At 42.7% G+C, this 23,709-nt stretch overlaps 1 long non-coding RNA gene across 1 annotated transcript; it reads right to left on the bottom strand.

Moving 5' to 3' along the window:
* Positions 1–1,735: 1,735 nt before the first annotated feature.
* Positions 1,736–23,583, bottom strand: LOC142063850 (uncharacterized). The gene is made up of 3 exons (XR_012662919.1): positions 23,333–23,583; positions 18,528–18,669; positions 1,736–3,470 (listed from the first exon to the last, which is right to left on the bottom strand). It is a non-coding gene; the product is annotated as an uncharacterized LOC142063850 (long non-coding RNA).
* Positions 23,584–23,709: the final 126 nt, after the last annotated feature.

Here is a 23,709-nt window from a genome sequence, read left to right as displayed (position 1 = left end):
CTAGTGCTAAATAGGAGGTTGCCTTCGTGAGAAAGGCCAGAGAAACAGAGAAACAGGAGAAGGGCTACTTTGCAGTGGGGCCCTTGTGTGGCGGCAGGCTGACTCCACCGCCACGGCAGTCTGGGAGGTTTTTTTTTACCTGCCTCTGAGAAAACCTCCACAAAATGATGAAGTAGCACCTGGCTGCTGAGAGGAAGAGCGGGCTGGTAAACCTTAAGAATATCGTGCTTGCTCAGAAGCACCCTTTGACAGAGTACTGACAGGCACTGTCAGCACACTGGTTTTCTAATCTGAGTTTGGGAGGGGCTGAGGGGATGCAGTAGGAGGAAAAAAGTGTCTAAATGTGTAAAAGGCATGTGAGCTGTTAGACACCATGCTGTCAGGTGAGTAATCAAGACCATCCAGGGCTTGCCTGGATTACCACTGTTGCAGCAGTGCCTAGAAACACCGGTCCTGGCCTGAGCTGCCCCACACTCCTCAACATGGTGCAAACACAGAACAAAGATTGTCCTTATGCAAAGAGCTTAGCAGAGGATACCCCAACCCACAGCACCACCAAAGCCTCCAGTTGCTGTCAGTACACTGGCTTGTTCAGGTTAGGAAAAAAAAACCCATCTGTAAAAGCCTGTTGGGATCTTTGGACAAGATCCAGAGCCCCTCCTACAAGGCATCTGTAAGAAAAAATAGGTTATATTGCATTGGCCTCTGAGGATAAGTCCTCAGGATAAAGCCTGGGCCTGCTTAAATTAGCAGGCATTAATACCAACAAGAGTTCAGGGTTCATCAGTCAAGCTAATTTGTTGAACATTACCCTGCTGTTGCTTATCTGGGATAATCTTTCCTGCTGGAGGAGGGCACTGGCAGGCTAACACACTTGGTCCCCCTTTGCATGAACCAGTTTTATCTTCCAGCCAGTGCTCCTGCTCTATCATAGCATTTCTGTTTAAAGGTGGCCACAGAGAGGGAAAAACGTGTATCGGTGTCCTTTTTCTTTCCATTTCATGATGTACCAAGGAGACAAAGGCAGCTTACTTCCTTACGAATACTGTATCTGTGCAGTTTCAGCAGCAGTACCAGAGGGCTGATATCATGATAGGGTGAAACAGAGGGTTTAGGAGAAAATCAGTTTTGATTAAAATCAGATTTGTGAAACTTGTTTTTTGATAACCCTGATTTTCATTTATTTTCCCAATATACACAGGAGAAAATGTTGTGTGGGAGATATGCCTGCCTCTTCCATCAGAAGCTGAGAAAACTTCTACTTATCAATTCACTTGTGAAATTCTCCAGCAAAAAAAACTGCCGGAAACTTTTCAAAAACACAGAACGTGCAATATTAGAAGGAATCCAAAAATAACCCTTCCCTTGACAAAGCCTTCAATGAAGGCAGAGTAAATTGTGACCCAGACTGCTTCAGCAGGGAACCATCAATGGAATGGAGCAGGGGAAGGGCTGAGGGACCACGTGTTCACTGAAGCATATGGTTACCAATTTGCTGGACATATGTTGTATTTCTCACAGGGCACAGGAGGACTTTTGGATTAAAGGGTGTAAATCATTGGTTATCATCATAGAATTAAGTTCTAGTCTAAATGTACAGAGTCTAAATATATATACCTTTTTCTCCTCAGAGATCTCTTCCCCTAGTCACAGCTCAAAAAAACCCCACCAATCACACTGTGCATTGCTTTTAAGAAATAAAACAAAAATAACTGTTCACACAGACTTTCTTCCCTTTATTATAATCCTTTTTGGGAGGCAGGGAGTGACAGAAAAGGATGTGGAGAAAGTAGAAAGATAGAAAAATGTCTTGGGAGATTTTATCCCATAATTTCCAGAGGGAGCCATTGATCACAGATGTGCTTTTACACCACAGCAACACCTAATTATTTTTCAGGACTGTTGCAATACATGTTTAGGAATCTCTGAATAATAGAACCATATGGTAACATTGTCAGAAGGAGAAAATAGGAACCCAGAAGGCTGTGGGGAGGGAGAAGGCATTAAAACGTGCTGGCTGTAAATAGAAAACAATTTGTCAAACAAAGAATGAGGAAAAAAGCAAGAATGTGAGTTGTTGAAGATAAAGGTTTTCTTCACATTCTCTGGAGAAGATTCCAAAAGCCTCATTCTTTGTTTCCCAGCCTTTTTGCTTACAGCCATTCCCAGAACACCTGTCCTGTGAGACTGGGTACTGTGCTGTCGCAAAATTTTTGGAGGACTGAGGAGGAGCTTGAGCAGTTGTTTCACACCAGGGCAAGACAGCTGGACACAACATGCTCGGGGAGTTCTGGATGTGCCATTAGTTGTGTGAGGTCTGATGCTTCCATGAAAGCTTCTCCTGGTGTCCTGAAAGGTGCTGAAGCAGCTACAGAAATATGGGACGCTTTGCCGTGGAAGCTTTTCACTTGGGACAATGTCTGTCTGGGTAGAGATTGCCCAGGCAATCCTGGTGTCTGCAGCTACACAACCGCACAAACACAGACTGGAGGCACCCATGCTCTTTCCCGAAGAAGTTAAACCAGGACCCCCTGAAGGGTTTGGCTCTCACAGGCACACTGTAAGAGCTGAGGACTTCCACCTCTTCCTGGAGCATCTCAGAAAGAAACAGACGTGTATGTAATGGATAACACGTATGGGATGGGGTAATGTGATACGTCCATGATGGTGTCCACTCTACTTTATGTACACTATAGTTATGGTTCACCCAGAGCCCAGGTCCTTCTGATGCTCCACACTTGCATGTGGGCTGTGACATATCCCGAAATCCCAAACACCTGAAGTCCTCAAAATCCTCCTGGATAAAATGTTCACTTAGAAAGAAGAGAACTGCTTGAGGAAAACCCGTGCCAAATAACAGGTACGACCATGCTGGGACATCACCACACCTGAGCTCCCTTCCCCCGACACCCTACACCCACACTGTGAAGTGGGCAGGTCAGAGCTCAGCTTCAAAAGCAGCCGGGGCTCCAATCAGCCTCACACAGATGGACAAGAAAACACGTGCTAGAAGTGTGTGTGCACTGGCATAAGGGCTCCTTGTTTAAGCGGTTACAGGACTGGGAGCTACGGTAAGTTTCCAGGATAAACCTACAACACAGCACCAAACCCAGGAGACACAGGCACACACACAAGAGGAGGCTTTTTCCACGACACAGCTTGAGGTGAAATAACTCCACATGCTACTCATCTGCGTGGGCGTTGCAGTGCAGGAAATCCACCCTGCTGAAATCAAGGCATCAGAAGGTGACTGGGGCTGTGCACAGTGGTGGAAGGAGCCCCTTCTGAACAAAAGGATGCCACTGCAGTAATCACAATGTCCCCAGCATGAGGCAGGGGCAACCGTAATTGTGCAAAGTGCTCTTTATTCATTATGCTTCACTGAAGATGTGCTCTTGACTGTGCCTCTCAAAAGAACTTCAGGGCCACTTCTTTCTTGTCCTCAGCAAGATGCAATTTCCTCTCTCCTCCTGGAAAGTACATTTAATCATTCTGCAAGGGACCAACGAGTTCAATTGGCCCAATGAGCTAATTTTAGATCTTCAGATGCACTTCAAATACGCTTTATGAACAGGAAATATAAATGCTAACAATTTTAGGGTCACTTTTTTCCAAGGGGCCCAGAATCCTCACTGCAGCTATGTTCTTTTGCATATATAAATAACTAAAGTCACAAATGATAACTGTTAATTATCTGCCTAATGTGCAAAGAGCACCAGGTAGCCAGATCTCCAGAAGGCATTCCCTGCAACCACAGCTGATAGCAGGAGCAAAATTGGAAACTGCTTCCCACGCACAGGCCCATAATGTCACTGAAGGACTGGAAAGGGGAAGGAAATATGAAGACCTGTGTTCCTCCCCTCAAAAACCCCCAGACCTAAAGAACCCAAAGAAAAGCCATGAGAACTAACTACCCAGCCTTTGAGAAAACCAAAAATGACTACACAGTATTCAAGAATATTCAGCTGAGTCAAACTCTATTCAAAAATAACTACAGATTACATTAAGATACATTGCCATCATCCTTGCTTAAATTAGTACGTTTCAAAGAAATAAGAACAAACTCTTCATGCTTATTTCTTTTATTTTCGTTAGCTAGCTATAAAGGAACTAGTCTGGTGTCATGGTTTAACCCCAGCTGGCAACTAAGCACCACACAACCACTCGCTCACTCCCCCCTGGTGGGATGGGGTAGAGGATTGGAAGAGTAAAAGTGAGAAAACTTGTGGGTTGAGATAAAGACAATTTAATAAGTAAAGCAAATCTGCACACGGAAGCAAAGCAAAACTAGGAATTCATTCACTCCTTCCCATGGGCAGGCAGGAGTTCAGCCATCCCCAGGAAAGCAGAGCTCCATCATGTGTAATGGTGACTTGGGAAGGCAAACACCATCACTCCGAATGTCCCCCGCTTCCTTCTTCTTCCCCCAGCTTTATGTGCTGAGCATGTGGTCATACGGTGTGGGACACCCTTGGGGTCAGTTGGGGCCAGCTGTCCCAGCTGTGTCCCCTCCCAACTCCTTGTGCCCCCCCAGCCCACTCGCTGGTGGGGTGAGGAGCGGAAAAGGTCTTGACTCTGTGTAAGCCCAGCTCAGCAGGAACTAAAACATCCCTGTGTTATCAACACTGTTCTCAGCACAAATCCAAAAGAGAGCCCTACACTAACTACTATGAAGAAAATTAACTCTATCCCAGCCAAAACCAACACATTTGGACACAGGTAATAATCTCCTTATACACTAGGAAACTCTTCACAGGCTGGTTTACTTTGCTCAGACTCAGTTTACTGCTGATACTTAAAGCAATGTAATGTTTTTCAGTGAGCTGTCATTAATCTTGGCCCACGTAAATCCTTCTGGATTGCCTCAGATGGTGGCTAAGGAAGGAGGTGACCATGTGTTAGCCAGGCCTAGACTCACCTATTTCTCCCCAGCAAGACCCAGACTTGTCACTCTTCCAAACACGTTCCAATTTGACATTATTGTCCCGCTTTTGCTTACCGTTGCCAGCTTAATCTCCTTGTACCTTCTGGCTTTCTTTAGCCATTACCACTTCCTAGATTTCTCTTTTTCACAGCATGAGTTTTCCCAGATTTAGAAGTCTGCCCAAGCCAAACCTCAGTGTTGATTTCTGCCCAGGTTTTTAATCCTTCTAAATCAATTTGTATTGCCTTTTGTCAACATTGGTTGCCACAAAACCTCTCCTATCTTGCCATGATCAGCTTTTAAGTATTTTGTTAATATTTTTTTGCTCAGGGCAGAAGAGGAACATTTTAAATTTCCAGTTCAGCACCAGCAAAGCCCAGCACACTGCTCAGGGGCCAATGCATTGCACAGGAAATACGTTCCCTATAGACATTCCTAGATGATAGAGTGGAACTTGCATGTGACAGACCAAACTTGGTTTTCTTAGTGACTCATAAGGGATTTGCATCTACAATAGACACCCAACATAACAATAATTACACTCCTAAATCCTTAACAAACCAAACCACTGAGAAAGACTTCCCAGATTCATTTATCAGAAAAAAGTTCAAGTGATCGCTCTGCTGCTGCTGTGTTTATACATCTGACCTAGAGACACTGCTTCCAGACTAAGAGCAGAGTTTCAGTTTTCATGGTTCGTTTCACCATTGACTTATCATTTGTTCTTTTACAAGGGGATCACAGCAAGTGCCAACAGAGAAGGTATTTTCTGTAGATGTTCATGGGAACAAGAGAAAGACCCAGAGCATCCTATAAAAACAATAAAACACATGAATAAAGACTTGTTGCTCCAGACACAATGGGCGATAGAAAACGAACACTGCAGACCCTAAGTAGAGAAATTCATTGGGTACTTTGTCTTATTTAGGTTTCCCCATCTGCTTGCAGAGATAGCCCCATTGTCTGAACAGCCAGTATACACAACAGTCAGTATGCCTTAAACTGTGTGGCTATAACACAGCCACCTTAGATATAACGTATAGCTTTCTGGATGGACAGCAGTTAGTCTGGGGAAGCCTTCTTAATGGTGACATGAATTTGAAAACACTAATTTCTTAAAATCGTGAAGGTGACAAGTGGATTCAGTTAATTCAGCCTGTGATCTCCTATTAGCCGTCCTTGGCCTACACCTGCTATCCAGTTTTCTGGGCAAGAATAGTCTCCATGGAGCTGAGGCTGGGGGCTTGTACACACTCCCTTGGGATGCCGGTCTTGGAACCCAATTGTCCCTGAACCCACTCTGTCCAGCACACTTTGTGACCCAAAAGATAATTTGAGGCCACATAAAACTCTGTAAACAGGATGCATTTCCAGTCTCTGCCATAATGCTAGCGAGTAGTGGGTATGCAGCAATTGATTCACGTTTCCATCATGTCAGCTCCACTTAGCACCCTGTCAGTTTCTTTTTTGTCACACCACTGACTAACCTGAGAGAGACTAACATAGCATGAAGCAAGGTAACATGATTGAAAAGTCTGAGAGATACTAAACCAAATACATTGCAATGGACTTTGTACCGCTCTAACTGCTTTTCCTCCCTCCTCTTTTTTCGTTGAGAAGAGCGCAGGTGGGGATAAATGTGGTAGTCAAAAACAGAAAGGGCCTTAAAAGAAAATCATGTGACTCCCTCAGTCCAGTAACTTGAAAGCTGGCCTTTATTTGGGAAAGTTTCCAGCAGTGCCAGTAAGCTTACGGAGAGGGTAAGAGAAGACCTCGGTCCTACCCAGGGCCTTTCCCACACTGACGGTGTAGGCACTGCCACTGTTCAATGGAGAATCCCCACAGATGACTCAACGAGCTAGACAACATTTATTAGCTACAACCTTCATTTTCTTCCCTTTCTGCTAAACCTGAATCTGCTCTGGGCCCTTCCCTTCCTTTCATTTCCTCCCCTGGCCCCTGTTTTGACTATTGCTTAAAGTATGATGGCCTAAAAAGTTCTCTTCATTCGTACCCATAAAGTCATCCTCACGTTGGGACATCAGAAGGAAAATGATGCTCCTATCCACAGCTTTCAACCCTTTCCCCGACTCAGGTTATCCAGTGCCATGACTCTCCATTTCTCTCTTGGCTCCTTGGCATCCTTGGGTGCTTTACACCCTGTGATGCAACCAAAGAACACTGGTTATGATATATTTCTGTTTTAAGCTACTCCAGTGTTCTTAGTAGGCCTTTTGCTGACGAACTGCTAATTTCTTCAACCTTAGAGTCATAATGTCTTCCTGAAAGACAGACAGAAAAGACAAAAAGACAAGAATACGAACAACTTGCTTAGCATTACCACCAAGATGTACTTCAAAACTACAGAAACATTCACAAACTCCTGCACCAAAACCTTGCTATGATTAACCAAAACACAGCCATTCTGTAGCATTATTAATGACAATAAGGGGTAAAGTTACAACCAAGTTTCCACTGATTCCACAGTCCTGCAGCTCCGTTACATTGGTATCTTAGTAAAGAAACCTTAGACATCTACTTAAAATCAATTTTTCCACAGAAATACTTTTATGAAATTTCTATAAAATTAGAAAAAATTAACACAAGTGCGATACTGCTACATCTTTGCTTTCATAGAAATGGAGTCTACAGTGTCTGTTGGGACACAAAAAATACCAGATTTTGCAACAAGCAAACCTAATTTTTCTCTCTTTATGAAGTTATTTTCTAACTCAAGCTACCTTAACAATATTTTTCTACTTCTTACTTTTTAGTTTTATTAAAGTTCTCGTATGTGCCTTTAACTTCCTGACTTGCCCTGGACTTTACATGTCTTTTTTGAGGTTTCATTTCAACCTACTTCCCCACCCCGATACTTCAGACTCTTTCCACAGCATAAAAATACATCTTTTTTTGGTGCTAGCCATTCAGAACATCTTCTGGTGTTCATATTGTTCATCCACGTCCTTCCGTGTTGACTCATCTCTGTGACGTCCACTATTATCTTTCCTGTCATTTCCAGTTCATGCCTTAGAGCATTATGATGTGTTTTCCCTTCCACACTTACGGTCGCATATGGTTTGGAAGAGCGAAGTGATAGAAAATAAAGGGCTTTCCTACTGATCTCATGTCAGCTGGGTTACTTCACGATGACACATTTTTCATCAGAACCCCCACCAAAACCAGAGGAGACCTCTGTTCCCCCCCAAATATCAGCCTTTCTTTAGCTGGATGTCCTTAATCACCATTTGTTAATTCGCTACATTCCCACTCAGTGCTGTTCTACACAGGTTTTTGTGCTTGCATAACTTTAGCGGTTAAAGTTGAGCCATTTCTCCATGAAATATCTATAAAACATAAGCTTTTAAAAAGTGCTTACATGTCATTAATAAGTCTTACTGATGTAAGGACCTCTATTCCTATTTAACTCCACCTGTTACCAGAAGGCTCACCCCTTGCAGACCTGCCCACGGGTATGTGGGTAGCCACGCTGGCACAGATGCTGCGCATAGACCAGGCGCAAACGTATGATGGACAACACTTCTGGCACTTAAGCCCTCCTGCGACAGGGTCGCCGAGGGTGCTGGATGCTTTAGGGGTAATTGACCTAATCAAAGGACACAACAAGTAGCTACACTGAGATGTTTGACTGAACCTACCCATGCCAGTCGTTGTCCTTGGTAGTTCCATGGATTTTGGCAGAAATCACATGCTTGTGTGGCTGTTACCATAAACCAGACTAACCAAGGGGTTCCTTTACATGAGATAGATGAGTGGATAACAGGTGGTGCTTAACAGACCTGAAATGAGTAGTGAGAGAGTAGGATGTGATAAAAAGGCATTATTTAGGGACACACAGAAAAGAGACAAATCAAATCATTGACAACAGCGACCTGAGGACAGATAGCATGCCCAGGAAGTAACAACAGGAAAACAACAGCTTATGTTGTCACCTACTGCTGTCCTGCAATCACCTTGTGGCCTCATCTCACTGCCATCAGCAGTGACCTGTGCAGCTATTAGCACTGTTGCTAACTCAGCACTCTGCTCTCTTATGTCACACTTAAGTGTGACAAGTACTTCATGGTCTGATCATAACTTGGCGAGGAGGTATGTATCTCCCACCAACACTTCTAACGGAGAGGTCTTTCACCGTTCTCCTAGATATCATACCTGTGAAAGATATCCTGGATATGGTACCCACAGATATAATATTGGAAGAATTCCTGATAAAAATTAAGTAAAATCATGGTGACCTACAAAGCAAGCCTGAAGGCATCGCCTCACTTCTTGCTGGCCTACAACACCGGGAAGGTAAATTATTGCATGCTAACATTGTGCTTGGCTCTTCCCGTGAACTGCAGTGGTGGCAGCCTCCCAAAGCTAGGGACAAGAGCGGAGAGGAAGACCGGCAACACCCAGTCCACTCTCACATAGGCTGCAGACCCCTGTGAAAGCAGGTCTGCGATGGGGAGGAGTTTCTGACCTCCCGTCTTGCACAGCCGATGGTCAGTGAGCACCACCACACAGCCCGCTCTCTCCTCAGCTTGAGCTGAATTGACGTTTCAGCCACATGTTTGTGTTCTGCTCCAGGTCTGGGGAGCTGCTTGCTGTTTTGGAAATCTGAGGAGAAGAGAACCAGCAGCCTTTGGAGACCGGTCAGCAACCAGTCGTACACCCAGACAGCTGGACTGATCCAAAAGAGACCGTGTTTGGGAAGGGGAAAGCTGCAGGGAATCAGCTTTGCTCAGCAGCAGCTGATGTAACATCTCTGGAAAGCAAGATAGGCAGAGAACTCTGATGCATCCTCTCTCCGTCACAAGAACAAGAACTGGGGAGGGAGGGTATTCATACAAATGTGGGGAAAAAAGCAGAACAGAGGGAGGAAGGAACAAGCAGACGGGGAGGAGGAGGTGCTGAAAACCGGCAGGGGAACAGCTCTTTCTGGGAGAGAGTAGAAAGGATTTTGCGTTGAGAAAAGCTGTTGCCAGTTATTTTTGTACATATTTTAAAGTTCACCGAACCCAGCTCTGGAAGTTGCATGTTGTGTTTTTGGCTGGCAATATCAACATACCATATGGAGAAGCCTCAGTTTGAGCTTTACAATATTGTTTGGATTTGATATTGACGTATTTTCATTACTGAACCTGCCTTGAATTGTATGTTATTTCTTTTGATGTATGATGTAGGAAACAAACCCATAAAACAAAGAAGCAAAACCTAGAAACAACAGAAGAAATGCACAGGGAAATTCCTGTATTTTGAATTAGGCCTGAAATTCATTGACTTCAGCATTCTGTCTTTAACAGCGTCTACCAGACACTGTAGATTCCAGATAAGAGGAAAAGGCAAGAAATACTCTACTACTGTAGAGACCATGGATGCTGTTTCTCCATCTGTTTGTCCCATAATTATTGGACTGGTTCCCTGTTTTAGGGATTTACTGAACTAGTGGGGTAAAAGGGGGAACAGTCTAAAGATAGTCCTTACATTTACTGGTATAGTAAGAAATTAAGGGCAACAGCTCCCACCTTCTACACTCTGAGAAGATCCTTAGCGGAAAATAACCTGGAACAAAAACTTGGAATGGATGAAAGCATAGAGGCTGATAGGAGTGAAACATGTAGGGAACAGAAGAACCGGAGGTCCCAAAGACATGAGAGCTGAAACCACTTTCTAGTTTTTCTACTTGTAAAGCTTTTATCTTGTAATGTTTTATTCTTCTGCTGAAATTGTGCTGTATGTACTGCAAAAAGCTCGGGGCTTTAGTCACTCCAGACCACTGATCACAGCTGCCAAAGGCAAGATTGTCAGGTAATTAAATGCCATGCAGCTAACCTGCTGACCTGATCACAGCACTTGGTGTTGGAGCCTGGGGACCTGGTCTAAGGTGAGGAGAACAGCCACGGCCTTTTGGGCCAGCCAGCTAATGCCTGAAGGGAGCTGCTGGGAAGAGCTGGACAAGTCAGAGGGTGGGTGTAAATCTCCAGCCATGAGAACCACTGTGAAGAGAAGGGCAGCTTGCTTTGCAGATCCAGCATGCTGTAAACATACCAGTTAATTACGTGGACTGCTGTCCATGGGGAACATGAGAATACCAGGACGCAACTTCTGAGCTGCATGGAGGAGCTGCAGGAATACAGGGGAAGTCTATGGGAGGCCAGCTTCATGAGGCCAAAACTGGCATTTATATATCTAAAGCTGGTTTTGGAGGTTTTTAAAATAATGCATAAAGATTGCAAACTTTTTAGAACATGAATACTGCTGACTTCATTCTCCATGTGCTTAACACCTTGTGTCCTTGTCCTCAATAGCGTCTCTCATTGTTACTGTAATATGAAATCCAACCTCCAACAGTACCCAGCAACCACCCTGTACTAGATTTGAACCCAACAGCTGTGCCGTGAAAAATTTTGTGTTTTGTAAACCTCTCTTCAACCAGCCATTGTCCGTAGTTGATACTTTTTGCTACAACCGGCATTTTAATAAACCGTACTTTCCACTGCTAATTACCATCAGCAGCATGAAATCAAGCAGTACTAAAAGACCCTCCCATGCACCTCTTCCTCCTCCTTGCAGCCCATGCCGCACCAAACCGCATACTTGCATTTTCAGAAACTGTTTGCCTGAAGTGTAATTGAAGACATACAGATCATCTGTTTACAGTAACAAATTACAGTAATTTCAGTGAGGCTTTCGTGATAATTTCACTCCTAACGTGGCTATTTTTGATAGGCAGTTAAAACACAAGAAAGATATGATGAGATGATGAGAAAACTTGCAAAGATGTTAGATGAAGAAGGAATACTGTAGTAATCTTTGCTATATCTATAAGAGAAGCTATACTGAAAAGAGCCTCTTTTCCCTTCCTGGAACTCTAGATGAGGAAATTACAAGTATGTGATTACTGCACTGTACTGTGTGATACTACATCTCTGTAGCCAGTGTGGGTTGTGCTGTGCAAGAGAGAACCCTGCTAGCCATGATCCTGCTCCAAAACCTCTCTTGATCATCTCTCTAGCAGCAACTCCTGCACTCTCTTCCATTGGCATCTCTGTCTATTCCTTAGCCTTTCTACAGGCTACAGAGTATATCCATCTTCCAGGTAGCTGCAGGAACCGTGCAACACAAGTTCAAATTGCTGCTTGATTCACCTCATGAGATCTTATACTACGGTCTGCATTTACTAGAGCCTGGCAGCATGGGGTGCCCAGCACTCTGCCACAGAGCCAGAAACATGAGGGCCTTTAGCACTGGCCTCCTGTCACCACAACTTGCAGAAAGTGTGGTGTTAGTAAAGATTTAGAAGGAAGCGTGACAGCATAGGGAGTTATTCCATTGTGGTTGGAATCAAAGGATCCCTGGAGAAACAGCTTGTTTGTTACACTGGGCACAGGCAGAGAAACTTAGAGACCAGTAACGAATGCAGAATGGATCTCTGATCTTGTAGATATTCACTGCAGGGAAAAGCTCCACTGGATTCAGTGTTTTCAGGCTTTTCCTGTACAAGTGGGTAAAAGGAAAGGGAAAAGGCATAGATTCATTTTTTATTGGCACTACAGGTCACAATCAAGAACTGAAGCCACACCTTAGGGAAAAAAAGAAGAAAAAAGAAACACTGCCCTTGATAGCATCACTGATATCACTTACTTAGACTTTAGTTGATGTGACTGATACCCCACTAGCCTGCCTACCTGCTGCTCAGTTCCTAACACTCTGCTGCTGGTGCTTCTGAAAAAATTTTCCACCTCTGCTTGTGCTGGAGTGGGAGCAGTGGGATGGAGAGAGAAAAAACCACTGCTGAAAAGTCAGCCCTATCACTGTGCCCTCATTTCTACTTATAAGCGCATTTGTGCAACAGTAACCCAGCTCTGTCATTTCATAATCTTTAAAGGTATTTATCACCACAAGCACTGCTGAGGTAGGAAGCAGTCATATCGTTCGCTTCGCAGAGCAGGTCAGGTAATTTACCCAAAGACAACCGAGACACTCAGGTCTGCCAAGCCAAGGTATGGTACTATGCCACCTTCCGTCTGGTTCAGCTGATCTCTGTTCCTCTCTGTTTTCTCCCATGATTTCAGAATATCCACCAGTTTATTCTCAGTTTTAAAAGAAATTAAAGCAATTATTTGGACAAAGAACAGTTTTTCTATCAGAAATCACAGCTGAGTACATTAAATCTTTAAAATATGAAAAGTCATTCTGGAAGCCAAATACTCTGAGTGTTACTAAATGCTTTGTTGAAGTTCTTAAAAATGAGCCATAGTCCAAGTCCTATTAACAGATTACTGCTGTTAGCAAAATTCTTTTCATTGCACAAGGAAGAATATGAAGCATTAATGAAATTATGTAGATTAATAGGGTATAGCAAGTATTACTCAACTACTCTGACCCCATCAAAGTAACACAGTTATTTTTACAAAGCTATTGATCAAGCAGAGACAGCTGGAAAACACGGCTTACATTGAACACAAGGGCTTCCTCGTGCATAACTATAGATTAATTTAAGAGAATAAATGTACATATAAATTTGTAATTTTGCAGGGATGGAGCTATAATGAACTGCAAAAAGTTTCTATATAAAAGAAACAGTAACCTAACAGGACAGAAAAGCAGCATCTTCTAGGTAGAAGACAGTTCTGGAAGAAAGATACTAAGTTCTCACACTCATCTCAGAAAGATAAGACTTCACATCTTTTACTCTTCAAGCAACAACAGGTTATACGCAGAAGAGATGCAAACAGAAAGTTTCTATCAAAGGTCTGGAATTGTCCCATTTATAAGGCAGATGAATTGACCCAGGGGAAACTCAGGTCAATGAGGGAGTAAAGTAGCCTTGCAAAACTGACTTGGTAATTTTCAGATTGTTAGATTTCAGTTATATTTTTTAACTTACCTGCCCCCCCATCTCTAACCTTCTGGCCAGAAATGAACTACTGATCTTCAGGAGAAACAGCCAGGTCGAACCCCCTGCACTTCTCCAAACCCACTTGGCACGTGGGAAAGAAGGATGGTTCTGCGATTAAGTCAAATGAGAGTCGGATTCTGTTGCCAGCTTCCTCTGTGACTGCAGGTGCCTAAAAACTGTAAGTCATTCCTCCTGCAGAAGAGAGGCTGCGGAGGAATTTCATTCATCAGCGTGTATGAGCATGCTTGGGTACTGGAGCATTAGCGTATGACAAAGTCTGTACGTGCAGGACATCTGCATGGTACCACTACCACTGCATTTGAGTTCACCCCATAGACCGTAAGCCAGGCCTCAGACACTCCTCGTACTGAGGTATGCTGTTGCAAAGACAGGGTCAACACACACAATGGGATGCAACGTGGATTGCACTGCCACAATCAGTCCCCAAATTTTCATTTGGCCCTTGGACAGGATTTTACTTAAAAAAAAAATCACTTGAGTGGAAAGAACATCAAATGGAGATCCAGCCTGGCAGACATCACTGTCTACAGCCAACAATGTCCATTACAAACACAGGAAGCAAGATGCTGTGAAGCATATATTGCTTCAGCTGTATTTTTACCTGTATTGCATACAGGCATTTCAATTTCCTATCTCTCACCTATTTATACTGTATCTGTAAGAGTTATGTGAGCTGGTGGCAAGCTCTGCTGTCATGTTGAAGTTGAAAGGAAATCAGAGATTCTCCTACAACAAATAAGCTGAGGTAGATAAATCATTAAGATGATAGAAAGGGGAGCTCTCTGGCTCTGCCTCTATTTCTGTAGCACACCTCTGAAAAGGCAGCTCTGCTCCAGTCCACCATCAGATGTAGGTGTAAGTGGGAAGCAAAGTTCACAGCTTCACAAAGCATTTTATAAATGCTTTTCTAAGCACATGCAGTTATCATTTGCCTCAGCTGTTTAAACCCTTGCATTCAGAGCTCTGCTCACTAGAGTAGCTCAAGCTACACAAGAAAAATTTAATTAAAGCTTCACAAATATTTCTGTAAAGAAAACTAAGTGAATTCTGTGCAAGCAAAAGGAACCAAACTGACTGACATCTCTGTGAGCTGAATTCCCTCATTTACTTACAAAGCAGTCCAAGGGCAAACACAAACCCAATCTTCCTCCTACACAATATGTATCAACCTGAGGAACCTTCTAGGAAAGGCAGGAAAGAATGCATCAATTCATTCAATCTTTTTCTGTCCTAACACTACCAGCCAAGGAGACGTAGCTGCAGAGGGGGAAGGAAAATAAAAACTCTGTGTGAGGCAGACCCCTGTCTGTTACAGGGGATTTGATGAGGGCCACTAAATTATTTTAGATGATCTTTAAAAAAAAAAACAAAAGAAACAAAAAAACAAAACCAGGAGGCATTCAAAAAGCAGGCTTTCTAATAAGGAAAGGATACACACACCTACCTATCATGCCCTTAGATGCTTCCTTCGAGGAGAGACAGAAAACAGCACAAAGAAAACTTACATTGCTGCTAGAGCCATATGAACCTTTTCAGTAGCAAAAGTGCTTCAACCTCCAGATATGCCAGGAGGGAAGTGACATTTATGGCCCTATTGAAAACAGAAATAAAGAAAGCAATGAAGAGACCACTTGTTTCCCCTGCTTTCCTTCCTCTCTCACCGCCCCCCCCCATACCCTCCAGGAAGAAAGATTTTACTCTCTTTTGACTTTTCAGAACAGCTGGTCTGTCTCTAACAAACGAGATACCCAGAAGAGGAAGTTTAGGAGTCATCGAGCTGCTAAAGAGACCCAGCTGACCTCAGGGCATCACCTCCCTTCTATTGGAGAAACCCAGCCCTTCCTAAATGCCAAAGTTGAGGCATTTCACTGCAGCACTTCAGGGAAATCTCTGTTTTGTGGCATGTATATTGCTAATACTTCTCGTCATTGCTCATATCCCACTCTCCGTTTCATTTGAGGAATGCAGGGACAAACTAGCTGCTACTGTTTGGATCATTACACCACTGAAAACTGCTGTAAGCCTGACACACAAAGGGCTATGATTTTAGGTAGAAATTTTAGAGTCATTTCTAACAAGCAGTATTTTCTTACTGGTATAGAGGTGTGTCATTTGCATAGTTATTTAAGTAGTGTTAGGTTTCCCCTAAGCAAAAGGAAGCAAGAATTTCAGATCAGAACAAGAGCTGATGCATTTCAAACCAGATTCATAAAAAATGCTTTCATGTCAAGTGTTGCCATGGGTGGGGAGAGCCCCGCCATTCTGCACAGCTAAGAAAGACTTTCAGAGATAATAGAGTAATACTGACAGCAGGCTGTCCGCATCATTGTTCCACATTAGCAATAGTGCGAAATGAGAGCTACAAAAAATGCCAGGGCAAGCAGAGAGACACTGTGTTCATTAAGGGTTGCAGATGGTACTTAAAACCCGTCAGCAAAATGCCGTGTACATTCCTTAAGCAGCTCAGTTCAAGTAGCAAACACAAATCACTACAGGAATGGCACGTTCCTCATCATTTCCAAAGCACTGGCCTCAGCTAGGGCCAGGGGACCACAAGCTACTAATGCATGTGCAGATGGGTCTTTGAATGATGCTCCACACTCGGTGTCAAAGGTAGTATAGGGTCTGCAGCAATACCTGTCAGAAATGTTGTCCAGCAGACTGAATGACAAAGGGGGATTCTTTAATTATTATTGACAGCAGCCACTTTTTTTTAAGAGCTCCTAAGTTTATTGAAATTGTACTCAAAGCCCATAGATTGTCCAGAGAAGTTGCTCTTTGAAATGCCTCATCTTGAAGCTCCCAACCATAAATCCGCCTCTACTGTCCCTGCATCCAAGCGGACAACTTGGATGTCATGGCATCAAGTCACTGACCTCTACACCCACTTCCTATTAGAGATGAGGAGATTTAGATCTTCATGCCCCTATAACCTGGCAGATATTCAGATGCAAGATCTGAGCCCTGCCTCCTTCTTCCAGCACATGTGGGAAAAAGCTAGCCTGAGTGAGTTAAGGGGTGGCAGTCTTTAGTTCAAGCATGTGCTGCCACAGCATACCATGAAATTATCATCTAGCAATGACTTAATCTGTGACCTGAAAAAGATCTCCTTCCCCAGGAGGGGGAAGCAATACTGTCCAATCAAAGGCTGTCACTCACAAACCAAGTGTAATTAGCCAGAGGCATGTTGCTACTGATAATAACTATAATGAATCCCAAGCAGAGACACCTTCCCTGGCAGGCTGCTGTTTGGGCTTGAAAAACAGCTTCAGAATAAATAAAACAGAAACAGAAGCCATCACATTAGCTACTGAATTTTCACCTCCTACTCAAGTACTCCATAGAGATCCACTCTGGGCTCTGTCAAAAGCAAGCAATTACTCTCAGTCAGAGATATCTGGCAAGGAGGGAGTGACTTAGTGCATTCCTTGGGTGGGTGGGTATTTTTATACTATTTCAGACAATGGAGCTAGCTTGCTGGGTGGGAGAGGACTACTCATTTCTAAGACTACCTCCCAGCCCCCCATTCTGACTCCATTCCTTGATTTTTAACATACTCCCACTGCTTTATGACTGGTGCATTACACATAACCAGCTCCTGAGGTGACTGCTCTGGGTAATAGGAGAGAATTGCTCACATTCCAACATTGGGTGAGTTGATTTTCTTTTTTTCTTTTTTTCTTTTTTTTTTTTTTTTCTGTATTGCATATAACAACATGTCTATTACACTGCACTGCAGCAAACCCACATTTTTTACCCACCTCCACTCAAATCACACAGTTTAGAAAGGTAACTGCGAATGCCAGAAACAAAGAAATCAGATGATGCCCTCTTGCAGAAAGATCTGGCCACAGCTTGTGCTCAGCTTTGCACAGCTGGTCTCAAAAGGTACCAGACTGGTGATCAGTTATCTCAGCCAAAACCAGGACAGGAAAAGAACTGATGTCTGACTTCCAGCTGACATTTCTGACATCTCTGGCCAGGGCCACCAAGCCAATATCCTGGGCTGACGGCTTTTCTGGGCACGTGTTAACTTCTCCCTGTTTTGCCAAGCCAGCATTTGTATTTCTGGTGCCTTTCACTTGCTGTCAGAGTATAAAGTGAGGCAAGAGAAAGCCTGTGCTGGCAAGCTGAGACTGTTCCAGGTACATTCCAGGCATAGTGCTGGCACAGGCAGCTTATTCCAAAAGACAGCCAAGACGTAGAGCCCCCCTTCCAATTCCCGGCTACACCAAACCCGTTACTCCCTGCTTGGGTCCATTAGACTGTGTGTAAAGTGGTGCCGTGTCTCTATAGTCTTGCAAGAACTTAATGGTGTTTGTAAAATTTTTTTTTTTGTTATAAAGTACTAAGGAGTAGTGTTGTACAAAGTAACTTATTTGCTGGCAAGTTCTTTTCGTAATCATGTTAGTAGAACCCAGGAAAACAAATATAAGAGAAATATTTTAACATTATTCCCTGATAAGGTACTCCCCTATTAAGCACAGTGGGTCAGTTATGCCAGCCATGTTATCAGTTTTGCCCTGTTATCACAGTCAGCCTCATTGCCTAGCTGACATAGAGGTGCTTTCCTGGAAGATAATTTACTAGACTTTTTTTAGTTGAACCCAAAGGTTTCCCTTCCTTCAACTTTTGAGTATGCATTTTCCAGAACAGAATTAAGGAAGTATTTACCCGAGATCGTTGAATGACAGTATTAGTTAAATCTCTTTTTAGCCTTATCTGTCCTAGACAGCTGGCCACTGTGGATGTCTGTGGAATCCGGGTAGAGACGTCTTCAGGGGCTGCTACTGACAGTATGCTGCAGCATGAGAGCCTGCAATGTAAGAGGGATTTTTTTTTAGTACAGAATATCTCTCTTGCAAAAAAACCATGTCCCTTGACAGCATAATATTGCCTGCTATATACTAACTGCATAAGAGCAAATAAATTACAGTGGCACATCCAAATCTCAGAGTTTGCTACAGGGAAACCTTGTCAGCAAATTTCCCCTATGGAATACATAAAATGGTCTTCAAATACATTATCACTAGTAGTAGACACCTGGAAGTCAAAGACCAGCTATAAAACCCTTTGAGATATGACAGTGGCACCTTATAAATGGCTATTGTTCAACACCTGTTATAATTTCCAGCACTTTATTTTCTCCCCCATTATGAATCACACTGGTTTCTCTGATATAATGCACATACCAAGCAGGTAAGGTAGCTGGCCAAAGAAAGCAAATCTCAGCTCTGTATAATTCCACAATGAAGGCGATTAGTCATATCCTTGCTCTTATCATTTAAAACAATGCAGAAGAAAGGAAGGACCTACCTAAAACTGAAAGATTATTTAGATTAAAATAGATGAGACTTAAAGACAATAGTAATCTTTGAATGATTTGGGATTCAAACTTAATCCAGAATAAAGGCAGGACTGCTGTGATTTACCTTCTTCAAAGATTTGACTTACAAGTAAAAGAAGTTAAGCTGAAGGAGGTATAATTTCTCTAAAATATTAAATTATTATTAAATATTAAACCATTAAATTATCATGGAGCATTGTGCAGATAAATCCTCAGGTTTTCAGAAACACAACTCTTTCCTATGGAAAAGAGAGGAACAGAAATTTCTGAGGTAGATGTCAGAGCAAATATGCAAGAGCAGAAGAGGAAGGAAATATAATGGAGAAGGAGAAAAGATTTTCAGTTTGGCTATGCATAAGAAAACAAAAATCACTCACTTCTCTCAACCTAAACTATGCTGAGTTTTTCTCTGTTATATAAATTTAGGCTTCCAGAGTCAGACCTACATTAGCATCACAACACTGAGTCACTTGGCTGACTGACGCAGACATACTGAGTTCTCCAGCTGAAGAATTTAAGCATTTCCCCATTAAAAACAGAAACAGTCTTCCTTTCTTTTTTTTTTTTTTCTATTTTTTTATAAACATATTGCTCCTCTTAGGAATATCAACAGCTTTAAAATGGTGTAGTCTAAGTGTTGTAACACAGAAACTAAATTATCTTCTTGGACAATAACCAACCTGCAACCTGAAAACAAATGTTATCTTCTGTGACAGCCTGGTTCCTTTAAAATTTAAAACCTTTTTTACCCCTTTGTGCAACTACCCATGAGTAAAGTAGAAGCCTCTCCCATGAACTGTGGTCGTGGGAAAAGCCACTGCTAAAGTACTACGATGTCTGACTACTGCACATGAGTTTTAGTGTTAAAGATTAAGAAATAATACCCATTGCACAAGTACTCCTGTAACTCTTGAAACGTGAAAGTTAGTTAGCTGTGAAAGGCTAATGAATATTGAAGGTACGAATGTAACCAGAGTGATGGAATTAACCAACCATGGATGTTGCTATGCTCCTTGTACAGCCCTATCCAGCTGGACATTAAGTCTGGGGACATGGAGTATACCAATCGGTGTATTCTTTGATCTGTATTTTAGTCTCTAGGTAATCATTAATGTGAACGAAATAATAGACAATGTGTTTCTGTCAGAAGAGGATGACAAAATGTGGTTTCCTGTAGTGGACTGAGAAAACTGTCCAGGACTGCCAAGATTAAGAGCCAAGGTAATTCCGGCAGGGGGAGATCACGACCACCGACTCATGGACCACCGACCCAAGTAATACCACCTACTCAGAAGAGAACAATGGGAAAGGACAACTGAGCTTGCACAGTAATTTACATGTGAAGTGGGCAAGTTTGTTCCAATCACCAAAGAGAATAATATCAAACATGTATGGATAAGATGAATATGTATATTTTTGGTCTATATAAATCACAAGGCAAAAGTGTGTAAGGTATGCACGTTAGGAGGAGCGATCCCCCATGCAACCGGTGCCATGAATAAAGAATGCCTGCCTTTTAACACTACACTGGCGTTACGAGGTTTATTCCCGATTTCGGTGACACTAACAAAAATGGAATTTTATAATTCACTTCAAAAAGTTCTGACCACAGTAGTTGCCATAATGGTGTCTCATGTTATCGTGTATTTCAAATTAAGAGGATTTAAATGAAAAAATGCAACCCAGTTGCGTATCTCACCACTGATTAACTCACAGTTTGTCTTTTATTAATAAGCAAAGAGCAGCTCTTCGTCATCCTAGCAGATGAGAGCACTTTTCCATTAAAAAGTCACTTGCCCATAAATCAGAGCTTATCAAAAGCAACATTTGACGTGCGCAAGCAGTGGAGTAAAAGAGGAACTCGGCGAACGAGCAGCAGGCTGAAGGAGCGCACAGAAGCGTGCTATACGCTGGACCAAATGTGCGTATCACACAGAGATTCAGCACAGCTAATGACATCTTTTCCTGCCAGGCATTAAGATCCCATTAACTGGTGAATCATTCTACCATCTGCAAAAAGCAGGTCCTTCCTCCCCCCTCCCCTCACTCAGGACAAGTAAAGGGGAAGATTGAAAACAACTTTCATCTCTTTTAATCTTCCTTATGGGCACTTTCATTGTCTCCCTTGATGATATAATTGGTGATATCTCCAGTTCTCTCTCAATGAGATTTTACTACAGTGTAATGTAACGCACAGAGACCAACAGGTTTCCAAGCTGCATATACACCAGCATTCAAAATGACAACCAAAATTGACACCTTTGAAGACAGCTGTGTAGACAAATAGTTGGTTTCATGTTCACTGCCATTAAGCAAAGTAGCATTCATTGTAGAGCCAGAATTGAAGAAATACAAAATATTACAACAGAACATTAAGTTGGGAGACTAACAAAAAAACCTGAATCTAGGTACCTGCTAAGCCCTCAGTCATCTTGCGACTTCCAGAGACCTTCTGGCCAGCCAGATACAAAGGAGGGCACTTTCGTTTGCAGGTCAGCACCTGCCACACGAGTTTTACTTGGTGCTCTGATGCCATACAAAACCCTAGATAAAGAGGGAACTCATGTTACCTGTCTACCTCCAGCTGACAGTTGATAACCACATGCCAGCAACTACTTCTCTTCCTTGTTCCAAGGAGACCAATTAGTCACTCATCAGGACGGCCAGACCCAGGACCGTTACAGTAGTGAGTTACTAGTTCCGAAGTTACTGTGAGTGTGGTTCCCCAGGAATTTCCTTAGTAGCAGTCCACATCCCACATTGTTCCCACCAAAGCTGGCATGGCTGTTTGGACACCCACACTGGCAACCAGACCGGATAACCGATCCAGATGCAAAAGAAAAAGGGTATTTTTTGCTGTGCTAGCATCATTGGGAACCTGGCATGAAAGCTGGTAAAGATGACTTCAGCAGCACTGCTGTAAAAAAACAAAAGCACAGCCAAAGGATCTGTTTTAACATGGAAGTTGTTTGGTTTGGGTTTTTTTTTAAAAGCTGCTTTAAAAAATAGTTAAAGCCGCAGTTCATACTCTGCGTTAGTATCTCTTCCCTTACCTAGTTTTTTTAAGCTCTCATCTGGCTTACAGATCAAAATAAGAGTGCACTAATGGTCTTGAAATCAGCTTAGGGAAAAAAATAACCCACCAACAAACCAATTCAGACAGTCTAACTGATTTCACAGGCGTTTAGAGAGGCTTTTTCACTGCTGAGTTCAGATTTACAATCAACAGCCCACAATATACCGTTGCCCCTCAAGTTACCCTAAATCTCAAAAACCTAGGACTGCTCCCTCCCCATGCCTGAGGGACAAGACGGTATGGAGCCAGTTCAAGCACTTTCCCGGTCTGTTGTCCACATTCAGGCTCCAATTTCTATCAAGATAAAGAAGATATGGGGGTTGGACTAGATGACCTTTAAAGGTCCCCTCCTACACAAACTATTCTATGATTCTAGGAGCGGAGCAAAGGGTCACAGTGCTTAACACCTACTTTTTCTAGTCATTTCCCTGACGTCTCACATTTAAATAAAAAATAATTGAAACAGGAGAAGGGGGAGGCTTGGGTTGCAGTTGCACCAATTTCAAGAGTTCACCCTGAATCGAACAGGACCCTCATAAAGTTGTTGTTAGCTGCCTGGTGCACCTGAAGGATCATTTCTATCTCAAGAATGACTTTTGCAGACCTTGTATTTTTGGGACTTACTTTGTTTTTCTGTATAGAGGCAACAACTAACTTAGCAAATAGTAGATGTTGTTTAGTTAAGATGCAAGCTTACCCATGCTTCGTTACTGTATGAAGCATCTAATCTTTTCTTCGCTTTACATTACAAAGAATGCATCCATGGTTGTTTTTTTTTTTGTTTCGGCTTTAAAGAGTGCATCATTAAGTGCTGTGCCAAGAAACCTGATTAAGACACTATTTTAACTTGTAAGTTCTTCTAAAAAACATTCAATTGACAGCCTGAAGTAGATGACATTTTAAAATCAAAGAGGTAAACCAATTCTACCCTGCAAGAAGAGGAAAAAATTACTGATTTGTTAAGACTAGTTTGATATACATGCACTTGACAAAGAAATGCAGATGGTCACAGCTGTCTAAGCAGTGATTACAGATGAGTTATTCAGAAGTACTAACCATTCCTTGATAAGAGTTATTCAAGTTATTCTATGATGGCAGTGCACTGACAGTGTCCTGATTACTCCTCAATGTCCCCAGCAGCTGGAAGTGACAACTTTGCACCTTCTGACAGAGAGCTCCTGAGAATGGGCAGTTCCGGGCCACTGTGAGCTATGCGCAGAGGAAAACAACATACGAAAACTTTACTGAACATTGCAGGAACCTGAGTTTTCCTCCCCCTCCTGCCATTTCCTTATTCTAGTATTCCACAAATAATCCATTAATAATGTATTCAGTGATTTAAGTTCCCTTTCTTCATCACCACTTCTGTGTGTCATGATGAAGTTTTGTTCTCTTTTGTTCCTAGCTATCCATGTCCCCATTCCAAGTGTACT

This window comes from Phalacrocorax aristotelis, chromosome 12, assembly GCF_949628215.1.
Source record: "Phalacrocorax aristotelis chromosome 12, bGulAri2.1, whole genome shotgun sequence".
NCBI lineage: Eukaryota > Metazoa > Chordata > Aves > Suliformes > Phalacrocoracidae > Phalacrocorax > Phalacrocorax aristotelis.
Note: the sequence above shows the minus strand (reverse complement) of the source record. Positions and strands in the feature narration are given on the sequence as shown.